The sequence below is a fragment of the Rhodamnia argentea genome, chromosome 9 (genome assembly GCF_020921035.1).
Source record: "Rhodamnia argentea isolate NSW1041297 chromosome 9, ASM2092103v1, whole genome shotgun sequence".
Taxonomy (NCBI): Eukaryota; Viridiplantae; Streptophyta; class Magnoliopsida; order Myrtales; family Myrtaceae; genus Rhodamnia; species Rhodamnia argentea.
This window is the reverse complement of record NC_063158.1, coordinates 16,918,013-16,935,542: the sequence shown is the minus strand read 5'-3', so window position 1 is coordinate 16,935,542 and position 17,530 is coordinate 16,918,013. Positions and strand designations below refer to the sequence as shown.

Below are 17,530 nucleotides of genomic sequence, written 5' to 3'. Positions count from 1 at the left end.
ATCTTGTAGCTTATGGTCCATTTTGGGGAGAAGAGAAGGGGAGGAAGGAGAAATTTGTCCCAATAGATCCAGTGCAACATGGTTGTCGATCATGAGAGGTCGACATGAGTTACGTCTCAACCGACCAAGTCGATAGGGATCACGATCGGGGCAAGAAGTTATCGAGGATGAGGAGAATCTCACCACTTGATCTACGGCTTGATGGTTCCGCTCCAAAGCGAGCCTGCCCAATGCGGATAGGGATCCGGGTGGGAAATCACCTAGGAAGAGGCGTCCCCATGATTTAACTACGAGAAATTCTTTCTTTTTTGTCCTTATAAATGTTCAAGAAAAAAAGTGATTTCTTCTCGAGTTATTTTCACGCAATAACACGAAAATGCAAAACTGGTAAATTCATCCAAAGTAAAAAAATAAAAAAGGTGAACAGAAAAGAGAACTTGCACCACATCTAATCATCACTAAGTTAAATCTTTCCATAAATCTTCACAAAACGACCCAACAAGAACACGAAATTAGCGAGATCCAGTGACCGGCCCCTCAGCGGCCTGCTGGAAGAAGAAAAAAAAATAAAAAACTAAAACTAAAAATATGAAAAATATATATATTAAAATGTCATCTAAAATTATCACGTCAACTCCGACAATATAAATACCCATCAAAGTGTTTGATGTTTTTTGCGACGCAGCGAAGGCCTCTCCTTAGTCTACGAATTCACATACAAAGCACGGGAATAGTGTCGGGGAACAAAACATGTCGGTTCAGGATTCACCAATCCCATCTTCTTCTCCGAGTGAAGGAAGAAGCAGCGACGTGGTCAAACGCCGGTGGGCGGAATATCATGAGAGCGTATGGGGCGATTACTTCCTTAAATACGCCTCTTCCTCGAGCTGAACGGTTAGTATTTCTTCTTGCGTCTTTCTTACTTTGTTTTCTTGCCAATGCATACTGTAGACTCTAGCAAAAGTCACTGTGTTGGCGATAATTGATAGCGTCAAAGAATTAAGGTGTCCGTTTCTTCGAAGAAAACTGTTTTTGGGGAATTGTTTTCCGACTTTTCAAGTATTATTTGGATGACGAAAAACTAATCGATCTAATGGAAAAACATTTCCCATTAACTCAAAAGAACAAGCTTTGATTGGGTGAAAATAACGTCGCCTTTGGCAAGAAGGAAATCGCTTTCCCTAAACAACCTAACAAACGAAAACTAGAACATTTTCCTTGGGAATGATTTTCATGGAAAGTATTTTCGTTTATCATGATGTTTTCAGTGAAATAAATGCGCCCCAATTTTTTAGATTATCGGGCAGCATCGATTCCGATAGTGCTTGATGAATTCGTTACACATCGAAAAACTCGCATCTTCTATCGCTACATACGTCACCCATTATAAATGTTCAAGAAACATTTGTTCACAAAAATTTGTAACCAGAAAAATTTTGCAGTTGCACTTGAATGGAAAGAAGGTATATTTTTACATGCTGTGAAGGATATGATGGATCATAGCAATTACGCCATATGAGAGTAGGGCTGCTTTGGACAGAATTTCTTTATCATTTCGACTATCCCAGGCCTATGAATTTACTTGTGTTCCTTAATTTAACAAGGAGTTGTTCTCGGACGTCCTCGGAAAAAAAAAAAAAAGGTTCGTATATGCCTCCACCCCATCACTTGGAAAGAAAAAGGTAGCAACGAAGAAAGGAAAGAGGGAGACGATGGTTTTTGTTCTTCTGGCGAATGAAGTCGATCAATATTGTATGCACCCGACGAATTCAAACAGTTCCCTCCTTCAAAAACATCAATTGTACCGCTCCACCTAAATGAAATGATTTGGTCAACAATTATTCAATTCTAGAGAATATGTGACGCCCCGCTTCCCTTACGAGCACGTACATCCATAACACGCCGTAAGTGCTATCCCAGGATACTCTTCATGTACGGCGAATGAAAGGAAACTTCATAGCGAGAAACGAAAGAAAATAAACCCAACTCCAGTCCATCGTCTCACTACATCCACTTAATGAGATACGGGGAAACTAAAAGACTTTATCCATAAAAAAAAAAATGCAAATAGATAAATACATACATGTCCGTACAAACGATACCACAAAAACAAAGAAAAACTAACAATATACACAACCGAGGTCACGGAGACAAGACGGCAAACCAAAAATGAAACCACCAGGCCCTAACCTAACACCGTCTCCAACAAAAAGTAGCATCAAAGTCGACCAACAGCAGAGACTCTAGAAAGTACTAGTGTCCTCAGCTTGGCTCGCGTCCTCGTCAGGATCATACTCAGAGGAAGACTCCAACCGCACTTCGATTGAATCCTCGTCCATCTCGTCATCCTCTAAATCCGAAATCTCTATTACTTCTAGATTTTCCTCTCTCGCTGGTTCTTTTTCAGGTATATTCCTTGAACCTACAATGGGCGCTTCAACTTCTATTTCATCCCCGGTATGGTGGCACCAAGAAGGTACAACCCCTTCCGGCACATCTTGGGGCCTTAACTGTTCGGATACGACTCCGTTTACTTTACGAAACCATGCCTCGAACCTATGAGGCTTATAAGATGCTCCAGGCTCATCTACCCATACCACAGTCGTCCTTCTAATATATACTACATCTCCACCTTCAGGAAACTCCTCAATGTACCTAGTCATTTCTTGGGGTTCACCCAATCGGACAGGTAACATCTTCAATTTCTAGGATCCGAAAAAGAAAGGTCCCACGACGGGGTGAGATTTACATCTCGGTAAGGCAAGTCCTATCCCTAGGTTAGACCGACAGTTCATTCAGGCAAAAACAACATAAGCTCAATATGCATAGTAACGTGATGCATACATCAATCATACAAAGCACATGCATAACAATAAGTACCAATTACTCAATCATGGCAATATGTCTCATCATTTACTTAAGACGATGCCCATAACCAAACCAAGCCACGCCTTCCTTTCTTTCCACCTTCATTCGATTCCAGCCCGCGTGTGAAACGCCTCGGGCTAGGTCCGCGTATTTACGCATCAGACCGTCTCATCGATAAAACCCACGTAAAACGTCTCGGGTTTTCAAAATCATCTCAGGCCCGTGTCGATACATCATAATTTCCGTCCCGCGTCACTTACGCATCGGGACGATGGCCATTTCCACCCCGCGTCTTTACGCATCAGGGTACCACAATTTTTCAAGCATGCCAGCAATTCATCATAATCATGACTTCAAGTTCAAATATAGCTCACACATAGAGCTAACAATAAAAGGCATGTGAGAACATAAATTTTCAACAAGCAAGAGGCAATCAATACATATCAAGGCTATTCAATGAGTCTTTAAGCAATTGGCACAACGCGAATCACATATCAAACAACATCATCGTAACTCACCAAAATTTGCACAATCTTCATCATATTCACCCAATTGAACCCAATCGTTCTAGCCAAGGTATAAGAACTTTCTTACCTTAAGCTTAAACAGGAAAACACTTCTTTCCTAGCCCTTAAACACCTCGGCTCCCTCAATTTCAGAACCGGGCAGCAAGCAACCTAGAGGAAATCAATCAATTCATCAATATTCCTTCGCCTAAACGCCAAATCATCGATCATACACTTCCTCAACATATCACTCCACACCCTAACATGGCTCAAGGATCAAATTACATCTCAATTCCATCACAAACAGTCCCCTCTAACTCAGCAAGAACAGAACTGAAACAGGGTACCCCCTGTTCTGTTTCAATCCAGCTCAAACAGTCCACAACTCAACCTAATCCTTCAATTTATCCATCAATATCCTTGTTAACACTAAGTTCTATGTATTAAGGGGCCTCACCGAAAATTTTGGCTCAAGGCGACACCAGTTGGTCCTCTTTTGGCGCTAATTCCTTCTGATCCGCCATTGGACAGTTTCTGCTCCTTTGAACACAACAGTGGTTCAAGGTCAAGATATCATTATTTTTCGCCCAAAAATTTACAGAAACATCATATACATGTCTACTAAACGTCACCAAAATTTGAGCTCAAAATTCGTCCGTTTGGTGGTCCAATGAAATACCAACAGCAGCCTACCTCTGGTTGAGTCAGTTTCCGGCGACTCGCGGAAGATTGGCCGCCCTGAATCCCACAGTGGCTCAAACGGTGCACTTCCACTTGGAAAAGTTCGACAACAGGCTGATCTTCGCAGTGGTAGGTGGCTCACTGGCTGGTTGTCGACGGTTGGAAGGTTGGACGGCCGGGAAGTTGGCGATCAGAACTGGTCGGGTAAACTGTTCCTGTGCGTGAGGGAGTGAAGGGAGGAGAAAATGGAGGTAATGGTGGTGCTGATCTGCTCTTGCACGTGAGTAACCAGAAGGTTGAAGAAGAAGATGGCTCATTCTCATCCAAATCCTCTTAGGTGTCAAGCTCATTAATTGAGCTCCATGGATTAATGACATTTGTCATTATACACATAATATCACACTTTCCTTCCAATTTTGCCCCTCTAATTTCTGCTGATATAAATGGAATAAACAAATGACAATAATTCCCTTGTCCGATTAATAAAAATAGGGTCGAAGCTCTAGGGGCAAAATCGTCTTTTCACACCCTTCGTCCGAAAATCCATTTTTCATCGATTTTCATTCCCGACTAGGCGTCGTCCAATCTAAACTCATTTTTTTTTTTAACAAATCTTCATTTCCATTTTTTTTTCCATTTCTGAGATCCCATTTCATGATCGATTTCTCGTCGTCCGTAATTTCAATTTATCTCGAACTAACGGGCGGCTTTTGCGGACATTACGCGTGCGACTACGTGATTCTCATCACATTTAGAAAAATTCAAATCACGGCTATCTTGGTTGTCATGAAATCGCAAGGGTCTATTACTAGCCCCGACGGCCGCGATCGTCATAAATCGATTTAGGGAAATTTGCAAATCATACGTTGGTTATGCGGCATCACCCGCGTCCCAACCGTATAACACTAGCAATGAATCCCTTAATCGTTCTCAGATTAGCCTCAGCTCTAAATATTCCCTCAACGACCCTTATGGTCAAAATGCTGTTTTCGAAATGAATTTCCTAGGTCCACGTATCTCGTCACGCGTTAGCCTTTCCCCTTCGGTTAGTTAACTCGCGATTGATCGATCCGAGCGAGATATAACGAAATACTTCAACGGATATCTTACGGTCAAAGATCTCGAAATGACAGGAAAATCGGGATCATCTGAGAATAAATGTTAGATTTCATCTCAATGAAATGACTTAGTATCATTATTCACTTGTATGAGAATATGCATTGACTTTTCAGTTCAAATTCCTTGGAAGAGTGGAGGGACAAATTGAGGAATTGAAAGGAGAGGTGAGGAAGATGCTGATCGATGCCGCGGATAAGCATTCACAAATGCTTCACTTGATTGATCAAATCCAACGCTTGGGAATTGACCACCATTTCGAACGAGAAATAGATGAGCAATTGGAACAAATCCACAAAAGTTGTTCTAAACTTGATCATGGAGATTTTAGGGGAGATGACCTTCCTGTGGTTGTTCTTATGTTTCGACTCATCACGACAACACGGTTACAATATTGCATCGGGTAAGTCTTAAACTTAACGAACCATCCGATAAGAAACCCATTAAGAATTCCTTCTTAAGAAAATTAATGCAGCAAAATTAACTATTGACTCATTCGAATTTCAGGATAAACTAGTGAAAGAAAATATAGAACATTAACTAGGTGTATCGCCTTCCTAGTTTCGAATCGATTTACGTCTTTTTTCCCATGTTGGTTGGTCGCACAGAGGTCTTTAACAAATTCAAGGACAGTGAAGGCAACTTCAAGGAATCACTCGTCATGGATTTGCGCGGATTGCTGAGCTTATATGAAGCTTGCCATTTAAGGTGCCATGGCGATGCTATTTTGGAAGAAGCACTTCCTTTCACTATAACTAGCCTTGAATCGATCGTTGAAACGAAAGCGAGCACTAATCTTGCGAAACAAGCTGGTCACGCCCTAAAGCAGCCCCTTCGCAAGGGTTTACCAAGACTTGAGGCGAGGCATTATATTTCACTTTACCAAGAAGAGCCTTCACATGACGAGGTCTTGCTTGCCTTGGCTAAACTAGATTTCAACTTACTGCAAGAGCAACACCAGACAGAACTTGGCGGGATTACAAGGTCATCTAACTTCACGTGATAGTATTATTCTGGTTGTGTTTTTCAAAGGTTTCCTCGTCTCGTTTCAATTCACCCTTCTAAATAGCGCTTTTGAATGTCCTTTACTAGTGAAAAAACTACTTTGAACCATGCGAGTTCATCGGGCTAATGTACTTTCAATAATGCTCGTGTTCATATGATCATAGGTGGTGGAAGGACATAGATGCCGCGAGGAAGTTCCCATTCCCTAGAGACAGGATTGTGGAGTTGTTCTTCCGGATGGCGGGAGCAAATTTCTAGCTGGAGTTTGCCGTGGCCGAGAGATATACTAACCAGAACGATTGCCCCGATTTCCATTCTCGATGATATATACGATGTCTACGGTACCCTGGAAGAACTTGTACCCTTCACCGAAGCAATTGAGAGGTAGGTGATCCACATTCTCTTTCTCAAACTTCCGAATTTGATCGATTATGTGTAGAGCAACCGTGTCATTTTTAAGGGCTTGAATTCGGGTGGGATGTTGCTGCCATGGATGGGCTACCGGAGTACGTGCAAGCTCATTAAAAGGAACTTCTCGATCTCTATGATGAAATCGGGAATGAACTGGCCATGAGAGGAAGATCGTATCGCTTCGCCTACGCAAAAGATGCTGTAAGCATCATCGGCACATTTTACATGCATCCAACGCAGTTTTTCTCTCTCTCGGGAACTGGACATTCTTGTTTATTGTTTGAATTCCTCAAATGAAGAAGCAAGCGAGAGGTTACTTCCACAAAGCCAAATGGTTCCATATCGGCTGCACGCCGACGCTGGAGGAATACATGTCCCTTGCATTGTTAATGACAGGGTACGAAGTGATAGCGATCACAGCACTTGTTGGAATGGGCGATGTAGTCACAAGAGATGCTTTTGAATGGCTGCTTGGCGACTGCAAGATCTTGAAGGCTTCCCAAATCATATGTAGGCTCATGGATGACATTGCTTCTCACCAGGTATAATAAAATCATAATTTTCCTCCGATGATCTGACAAAATTAGTTCGACCACTGCTCAACCTGGAAACAATGTCGACCTTACTAATCACACCAATGTCATCGACATACGGTTTGAGCAAAAGAGGGGGCACGTAGCATCTTCGGTGGAGTTGCTCGTGAAAGAAAATGGTGTCTCGGAGCAGGAAGCTGAGGAGGAACTCCGGAAACTAGTAGATGATGCCCGGAAGGACATCAATGAAGAGTTTCTTTGCCCGACCACGGCCCCGGCACCGGTTCTCACGCTAATTCTCAACCTCTCGCGGGTGATCGATGTGTTATACACCAACGGAGATCATTACACCAATTCTAAGACCAAGCTAAAAGATCATATCACGTCGCTCTTTGTTAGTCCTTTACCAATCTGAAGTTTAAATGAAACGGGGTCCCACCAATTTGGTATTGACAATAAAGGGTCTGTCAATCGGGCCTTTGAACTCTCTATTATTCTTGGATGCGTGGGGGAAAATATCATTACTAGCACGTACTTTCAAAGTTGATTTGATTACTCATAATTTCCCTTTTTTCGTCTTAAATTCTATTTATCTTATGATTTGTAATACTCCAAAAAAAAAAAAAAGTTTGCTTTACCCAATTGATTCTAACTTTTCGATGATGCGCCTAACTATCCTCTTTATAATAACCTATTTAAAGAATATTCCTTCATAACTTTTACTTAGAATTTCATAAGTTCTCTTTATGGTGTTATGTTCTCTGAGTTCTATAGTTCGTACTATTCCACAGAAATCGTAATCTACCTAAGTTAATAGTAATTTTTTTTAATTTATTGTTAGGAAAATATCTCATTGTTCATCATTTTCCCTTACACTTCGTAAATTTTTTGCAATCCATGTGTCGGTGATTCTCCTTACTCATCCTAATCTTCTTAAATCACTGTAAATTTCATCACCTTTGCCGCCATAAGTTTCCTTTAATGTCAATAAATTACCATAGAAAACCGGTTTTGCGGACCAAATCTGACGGGACCACCCTTTTTTTTACCTTTTTTACCCCACAATGATCCACCTCGAATGCAGGACTAGTGTCCTAAAAATACTCATAAAAATTCTCGGGAAAGTTTTTACAGTAAAATCATAACGATAATTTCTTAAATGTTAATGTTGACACCCAAAATTCAACCTGAGCCCAAGCAGGCAGGAAGGTCGTGGCCGAGGATCGATTAAAGGATAGCCTATAACACGCTCCCGACACGATTAAAGGATATGCCTGTAACGCGTTGGCATCTGAGTATAGGTCGTGGCCGAGGATCGATTAAAGGATAGCATCAGCCACAATGAGTAATAGGTACACAATACATATATCCAAGCATGGGCTTAAGTATACTACAAGTGCTAAAACTTGTGTACGACGCTCATTTTAGTGTCAAAACTTTCAAAACGATCGCTTAAGTACCAAAATTTTTTAAAAAGATCACTTGATTGCCAAAACTTTCAAAACGACCACTTAAGTGCTAACTTTTTTAAAAACGATCATTTAAATGTCAATTTTTTTAAAAAATAATCATTTTAGTGTCAACTCCACCGAGCCATGTCTGCTCAAATATTAATAAATAAAAAAGCACATGTCGGATTTTCAATAAGCCACGTCAGCTCAAATTGGAGTTAGCACTAAAGTGATCGTTTCTAAAAGAAGTTGACACTTAAGTGATCATTTCTTAAAAAAAGTTGGCACTTAAGTGATCGTTTTGAAAGTTTTGGCAATAAAGTGAATTTCGTACACAAGTTTTGGCACTTCTAGTGTTCTTTAGCCCCAAGCGAGGAAAATGAAACCAAAGGTTCAATTGCCTATTGGATAAGGTTGCGCATTATAATACTTACGAAAGTGGATTTCTGCTCTAGAAATGCTTCTAGAGTAGAAATCCGTTTGGCAATGTAAATTTTGAAGTAGAAATCCATTTAATAAAAAAATTTACTTTTGAAAAAAATTTCTACTTCTGAAGTTGTTTTTCCCCCAATTTAAGAAGTTAAAAAAAAATTGCTTCTCAACTCAAGAATTACTTTTTGGACCCAAAAAAATCAACAAGTACTTCTTGTCTCACCATATTTTCAATATGCCCTCACCCTCTTTTTCGACCACGCACTGCCTTCGCCGGCCTGCGCCGAGGCCCATCACTCACCACCGCCCACCGTCGCCCTACCACCACCGCCCCCCTCCATTGCATACCACCATTGACTGCCGTCTATTGTTGCCCGTGACCATCTCCAATTGCCTACCATCGCCAGCCGCAGACCTCCACCGACCATCGCTGACCGCCGCTTGGGACCGCCTCCAACCATCATCCACCACAGACCTTTGCCCATTGCAGCCTGCGATTGAACAACCCACCCACCCACCCCCCCGGGCAACCGTCGACCACTGCTGCCCCCCGTTGCAAGCGGTCAACCACCGCATCATATGCCGCCGCAATCTACCACCTAGTCACCGTCCTCGGCCATAGAAGAAAAAATAAATAATATTTTTTTATTTTTGAAAACTAAATAATGTTTTTTTAAAAATAAAATTTATTTTTTTTAAAGAAATTTAAATAGTTTAAAAATAAAGTAGAAAGTTTTCGATCATCGATAATAATTTTTCATAGAAGATTTTGTGTTAATAGTATTTCAGAAGTAGAAATTGTTAACTATTACCAAATGAATTTCTCTTATCGGTGTTTTAAAAGTAATTGTTGTCAACGTTTATCTGCAATTAATTTCTTTTATCCATTTAGTTCTTGTCTTAGCCATTATCAATCCCTTCTTGTCCGATTCTTCACATTCGTTAGAGGAAATCGCCAAGAGGGAGCCTAAGCTCAAGCCCGTCAACATATTCAGTTGGACCGACCTTCACAATGAGTTATGGGCCAACCAGAACAGAATGGAGGCCCACCAATCAACCATTGGTTCCGATACCATTTATTAGGAGTGCGCAGTAGAAATCCAATACCATCGCCCAGGGAGATCGCGAAGAGGAAGTCAAAGTCCGAGGCCGTTAACATATCCAGTTGGACCTCCATTCACTCAAAAGTTTAAGCCCATGTTATGGGCTAACTTGGATATATTAATTGTTCTACATCATATCAATTCTCTAATATGAGACTTCTCTATCACAACTCACACGTGCATCCTAATTCTAAAATCTGAAGATTGTAACTTTTGGTGAAAGATTTTTTGTAGCGGACCATTTTCGACGAAACGATTGAGTATTGGATAAACGGATAGTAACTTACAATGCTGCAATTTCTCATGTCATGTATAATCAATACTTGGACACTTGAAAATTTTTGGCTTAAGTATACTACGAGTGTCAAAACTTGTGTACGGAGCTCACTTTAGAGTTAAAATTTTCAAAACATCACTTAAGTGCCAAATTTTTATAAAAACGATCACTCAAGTGCCAAATTTTTTGAAAAATACTCACTTTAGTGCCAACTCCGGCAGCTACGTCAGCTCAAATGTTAATAAAAATAGCCCACGTCGGATTTCCGGCGTCCCACATCAGCTCAAATCGGAGTTAGCATTGAAGTGATCATTTTTAAAAAAAAGTTGATCTTGAAGCGATCGTTTTGAAAGTTTTGGTATTAAAGTGAGCGCCATACATAAGTTTTGACACTCATAGTGTATTTTAGCCAAAATTTTCTTATTAAGGATTCCCAAAAAAATGCTACCGAGACATTTGTTAACATAATTTAACTATTTCTTTTGCTGAGACCATTAACAAAGAATGAAAAACCTTTTCTAGAAGTTGGGCTACATTGAAGTCTACCAACAACACAATCCTCCAGAAAAGAAAACTATGAAAGGAAATGTCCCAATTGATTTTCTATCCAAGAACATAATAGTGGGGTTACGATAGTTTCAAATGATTTTTTTTAAAAATGATCTAGTAATACAATGAAAATGCGCCTTTAGGTAGTGTCACGACCCGAACCCCGCGAGCCGTCGACATCTCACCCGGCCACGACTGCGTCTGATTCTCCCGGATCCAAAAGCCAACAAACTAAAATTTCGCGGAAGCAACAACAATCTCCATACAGAAAACCAATAGCACTACGATAACTTGGGATGGTAGAAAACACACTTATGTACATATATACATAGTTGTTATGAACTGTCAAACCTAAGGCTTCGGGGGCCACCGTACAAGCCCATGACCACCTATAACAAAAAGATTTCATGGTCGAAGCCTACTACACAACCAAAATAAAATACTCTACAAAAGTCGAGAGGCCAACTATCTTAGGTCTCGTCCTCGCTATCCGGCACTATCTCATCTATAGTTGCTAGCTCATCCTCATCCAACTCTGGAGGCTGCTCGGCATCCGAAGGCTCCACAACCTCGCCATCTTCTCCTAGTACCATGGCTTCTAGTTCGGGCGCCAAAACTACGGGTCCGGCATCTGGATGCACTACCACGCCATCCGGAGGAGCGGCATTAACGGGGCCAAACTCCCCGACACCATTGAATGGAACATCAAATCCTCTCAGCGGTCCCACGGTCATATCCCCGTGGCGGTACGTCCGTGCCACATACGTATGGGGCTTCTAGTAGAGCTTCCCCATGTCCACCCAAACCGTAGTTGTGTACCTATAGTAAACTTGATCCTCCCCGACGGGATACTCCGTCACTTGCAAATCCATGTCCCGGGGAATACCGAACTTTTGAGGCGAGTCATTCATTATTGTGGCAGAGGGTTTGAAAAGAAAGAGCCCATGACGGGGTGAGATAAAATCTCAACAAACCAATCCCTAATCCTAGGTTAGGGCTCTAGTGTCTCCGGACACATTTTCGGTGAACAATTTCCAACAATCCTTTTTTCAACCAAAAATTCACAATTAAATTCCAGAAAATTCCGTTCTTTCTCCGAAAATTCCCACACCTTCTCAAATATTCTACGTTACTCCCTTTTCGGCATTCCACGCCTCGGTCCGACAATAAAATATTCCACATGCTCCGAGGCTCGCGTTTAAGGCATCAGGCCATAATATAAATATTTCACGTGGATCCAAAGCCCGCGTTTAACGCATCAGCCTGTCAAATAAAATTCTACGTTGGTCCAGAGCCCGCGTTTAACGCATCGGGTTATATTATAACCGGACAGACCCGCGTAATAACACATCAGGTTAAAATATCCCACGTTTAATGCCTCATGATAGAATAGTATAATGAACCCCGCGTTTAACGCCTCGGGGTAATATAATAATAATAGGGCCCGTGTCATAACGCCTCGGGCAATTTATGGTCTTACAAAATACGAACCCCGCGTCATTACGCCTCAAGGTAAAATTCCACATTTCCTCTGAATTTATTCCACGTAAAGATCATATACCACAATAATTCCTTGATCGCTCATCCGATACCACATAATCATTTAAATCCTTCCGATCAATCAATCTTCGCCATGTGATCTTGCTAAATTTCCTGATTAGCAAATAGAGACCATCCGGTCACACCAATTTCCTCTGACGAAAGATCGGAACCACACGATCTTTTCAATTTTTCTCAATTGCCCAATTGAGACCACTCGATTAAATTGTCTTGGGCGGATACTCGATCGGAACCATGTGATTCACTCACGTTAGATAATTAATAAATCGGGACCACCCGATTAGGTCCCACAAGACCAATAGCCGGTCGGGCCACACGATTAATTTTTGTCACTACAAAAATTAATCTACGCCATACGATCGGAATAATACCAACGTAGCAATCAATACGTACCGTACATTTATACTGTACTAATGTGGCATTTAATACGTACGATACAATTATACTATACTACGTACAATTAATCTCCACCATCCAATTAATCTATAATATAGCAGGAATTAATCTTGACCTTCAGATTAATCTTCCTAAACAAGATTTGATATGGGCCGTCGGATTAAAGCATAAAAGTCAAGATCAAATCCTAGCCCTCCATTATTAATCATGAAAAATCACTATTTATTGAAGAACACCATCTTTTCTCTCTCCTCTCCCTCTCATTCTCTGCCAAGGCATAAAAATGGGCAAAAACTACCAATTTTTCACCCAAATCTACTCAATTTCAAGTCTATTAGCACCCTAGATACCTAATCTAAGGTTAGGAACCAACTTACCACTATTTTAGCAAGTTTTACGGCGAGAAACTGAGAAAAATTTTGACCCCAAACCGGCGGCTCCGGCAACTCCTTTTGGTCGGCCAAACCTCAAGCTACTCCGGCGATTCTACGCGGTTCATGGTAGAGAGTAGAGCTCTGGCGGTTCAAGGCGACACCGGCGGCGGCTTGAAGAATTTTTGGCAATGGAGGTGGGAGAGAGAGAGAATTCGGCCAAGAGGGGGTGAGCAAGAGAGAGAATGTGGTCTTGAAAAAAATTTGGAGAAGAAGACCAACATTTAATAATAAAAGGGTAGAATAATATTTTGGGAGAGATATTTTGGTGTCTTGAATGCAAGAGGGGCAAAAATGGAATTTCTCACCAAGGAATAGTCAACATTTTCGGTCAAGGGGATTATTTGACCAAAATGCCCTTTGGTCCAAGTGAAAAATTGGGTCTTCTCCAAGGGCAAATGGGTAATTTCCCATTTCAGGTCCAAATTTTATTTTTCTTGAACCCTTTGAGGTGAACCGCGAAAAAATTGCACACTGGATGAAGAAATGTCCAAATTTAATTATTGAAACCCCTGAAAGTCCAACGTCAAATTCCGAAGCTCGATTCGCGATCAATCTCGATCAATTGAAATTTCAGCGTATCTCAATCTAACGGGCGGTTTTTAGGAGTTATGCGTATCGACCCATGATTAATATCACATTTAAGAATTTCTCAAGCTGTGGTGACTTTGGTTGTCATTCAATTGCGAGGGTCAATCACTAGTCCCGATGGACACGATCGATAGAAAATAATTTAGGGACGTTCGGAACCCACACGAGGTCAAACGAAATCACCCGTGATTTAAGCGAATGGTATTATCCAAATCGTTCCTTAATCATTCTAAGATTGACCTATATTGGTCCAAAATATTCCCTCGACAATTTTCATGGCCAAAGAGTCAGTCCAGGATCAAGTTCTTAGGTCCACGTATTTGATTTTCTTAGCTAACCATTCCCATTTGGTTAGTCCGCTCAAGATGGACCATTCCCGAGTGAGATTAGTCTGAAATACATCAATGAGACTTTTCATTTATTTAAGGCTTCAAAGCGAGTCGGATTATAGGATGTCACGGATAGCAAATCTTTCCACTCATGCCTCTGTATTATAAAAAAATTACAAGGACCCTTGTTAAAGCCAAGATAAAGCTTGTCAACATTAGTTACATGATTTGTTGAAAGCTCATGGTGGTACTAGTTGTGTTGTGATTTATTAGATTAGTGTAATTACCTGGAAATTCTTCCCAGTAACTTAATTTTACGCTCTTCCATCGAGGTAATAACACTACAAGTACCCGAAATTTCGTCCATTGAGGTAATATTATTTAACCCTAATATGTACATGCTGGGATCGTGGACAAACATGCCAAAAAGGAGAGATGCTTTGTAGGATATTGGTCTAATAGTATACAATGGAAAACCTATTTGCATCAATACTAGTTTGCTGTTGTTGAAGAGAACCCCTGTATGAAGTCACAAAAACGATTAGAGAGCCGTCGAGATTGTCCCATGGTTCCACGTTTGGCCACAAAATGTGCGAAACGGGATCGGGATGGAATGATTGATATATGCGAATCCAAGTATGAGAGAAATTTAACGATAATGACTACAAAAGGTCGAAACGAATATACGAAAACCTAACTACTGTTCGAAATAAGACCTAACTAAGTTGTGACAGTCTTAACACAGAGAGACAGAGAGATCACATGACAAAATTTAAGAGGCAAGCGGAACAACAAGGGAGCACAACTACTATCCAAGGCGGGCTAAACATTTTTTGCTTCCCTAATATCTGAATAACTTATTATAGTTTTTTATCCAAAGTAGAACTTTGTCTGCGTTTGGGAACACCTTTGCAAAAGCACATTGAACCTCTAGAGATACTTGGCACAATGCAAATGCGTTTGGCAAGTAATTAGAGGAGCCGCATTTGAGAAGTACTAGCATCTCCAAATATCCTCCAGGGGCCTTTAGCTCAAGGCAGACTTCGACCAGCTTGGGCTTTGCGGGTTTTTCGGAATGTCGAGGCATGAATTAATGAAAGTTTTCGATTTCCCAATTGGGTGTGACCCGCTATGCTTTTTCTTTTGAGGAACGTGTAATTTCAATAAGTTGTGAAGTTTCAAATTTTCTAATTCTGCTTTTAGGAATAGAGTAGATATATATATTTTTTTTGGCTTCTTGTTTCTGTTCTAAAATTGTTCCCTGGCCATTGATTTGTTTCCACGAATAGAAAAATTAACTGATGTTACTAAATAGATTTTTATTTTTTATTTTTTTTTCTGTTGTTGGGAAGAAAAGAACATGAATCAAAGGAACATGAGCATTACCAAGCAGGCCCTTAATCTCCATTTCTTCCTCTCAAGCTCTCCATCATCTTCTTCCTCCCCCTCTCTACCTTTGGATATTTATTTTTCCGAAGTTTCTTTTAGCGCTACAAATACGCGCGAAAGAGAGCTCCTTCTTAATCCATCCCCATTTTCCTCTCCTTAACCGACGCCCCCCCTCTTTCTTCTGATTAGAGCCGACACAAACCAGCGAGCTCCCTCTCCGCAATTTTAAAATTTTCGTCAGCTTTCTACATTTTGCTCGGTTGGGATTTCTACTGAGGGAACCATTCCAGAATTCTCTCTCAAGAAATCGTGGTCATCCTCTCCGCAAGTGTTATTAGACAAAAAGGCCCATGACCGTGCCCGACAGAGCTCGCCGGCCGATGAAAATTTGGCCGACCGCTGAGCTCAAGCCCTTAGATTAAGTGGCCACTTCAAGCTCTTATTTAAGATAAAGTTTATTTTGGACTCTTGTTTAAAAAATATGGCCCGCTTCTGACCCTAATTTGAAATTTCCCTTTATCCCTCTCAAATTCCTCCCATCCAAGTAGACACTTAAGTCTCATGTTGCCTTTTTTCTTTTTATGGAAACAAGACAACATCTAGTCTATAACAAGTGTGTTCGATATGATTTTTTCGTATAATTATCGAATGGATAATATAAGTCTATCATATACCAGTGCCCTACGACAGTAGTCGTGCTACCTTGTTCCGTGCGCCCCTTAAGTTTGGTCGCGCAATCTCTCTCTCTCCCTATCTCCCATTGCTATTGTGGTACTCGTTGTTGGCTAGGTTGACCGCAACAGGACCATGTTTGTTAGTTTTTATTGAACAGTGATTAGGTTTTCTGATATTCATTTTGACCTTCTGTGGTTATTATCGTTAAATCTCCTCGTACTTGGATCCGCGTAAATTTGACGTTCCATCCCGATCCCATTCGTGCCTTTTGTGGCCGAGCATGGAACCGGAGAGCAATCTCGATCACTCTCCAATGGTATATGTGGTTCGGATAGGAGTTTACTTCAACAATAGTAAACTGATATTGATGCAGATAGGTTTTCCATCGTATACTCTTGTACGGATATCCTACCCAAAAAAAAAAAATATTCTCTCCTTTTGGTGTATTTGTCCACAACCCTAGCATGTACATATTCTGGTTAAATAATATTACCTTTATGGACGAAATTTGGGTTGCTTGTAGTGTTATTACCTCCATGAAGGAGCGTAAACTTAATTTACTGGGAAGAATTTCCAGGTAATTAACAAATTACAGTTCTTTTGTCTGTTACTTAGTAAATGCTCAAACTTGTTAAACAAAATAAAAGAGATTATCGCTGTGATTTTACTATAAAAACTGTTCCGAGAATTTTATGAACATTTTTAGGGGATTAGCCCCGCATTCGATGTGGATCATTGTTGGGTAGAGAAGGGGAAAACGTGGTTTCGTTGTATCTGCTATGCAAAACTGGTGTTTTGTCGTAACTTACTGACAATAAAGAAACTTATGGATGCAAAGGGAATCAAATTTACAATGATCAAGAAAATTAGTAAGGAAAATTACTGACACATAGGTTGCAAAAAATTTACGACGTGTAATGAAAATATATGAACAATTATATATTTTACTAACAATTGCATAAGAAACATTTACTATCAACTTAGGTAGATCACTATTTTTGTGGAATATTAAGTACCACATAACTCAGAGAACATAGTATTATAAATGAGAACTTATGTCCTCGAAGTAAAAGTTACAAAAGGACATTTTATAGATAAGTTATGAGGTTAATTACGTGCTCCATATAAGAGTTACAATTCATTAGGTGTGGCAAATAATTGTTATTGTTTATGGAGTACTTCAAAACAATCGGATCCATAGAATCTATGGCGATAAAAAAGAAATTA

At 40.5% G+C, this 17,530-nt stretch overlaps 1 pseudogene; it reads left to right on the top strand.

Annotated features, from left to right (window-relative positions):
- The first annotated feature begins 738 nt into the window (after window positions 1–738).
- Window positions 739–7,641, top strand: LOC125312572 (annotated as a pseudogene).
- Window positions 7,642–17,530: the final 9,889 nt, after the last annotated feature.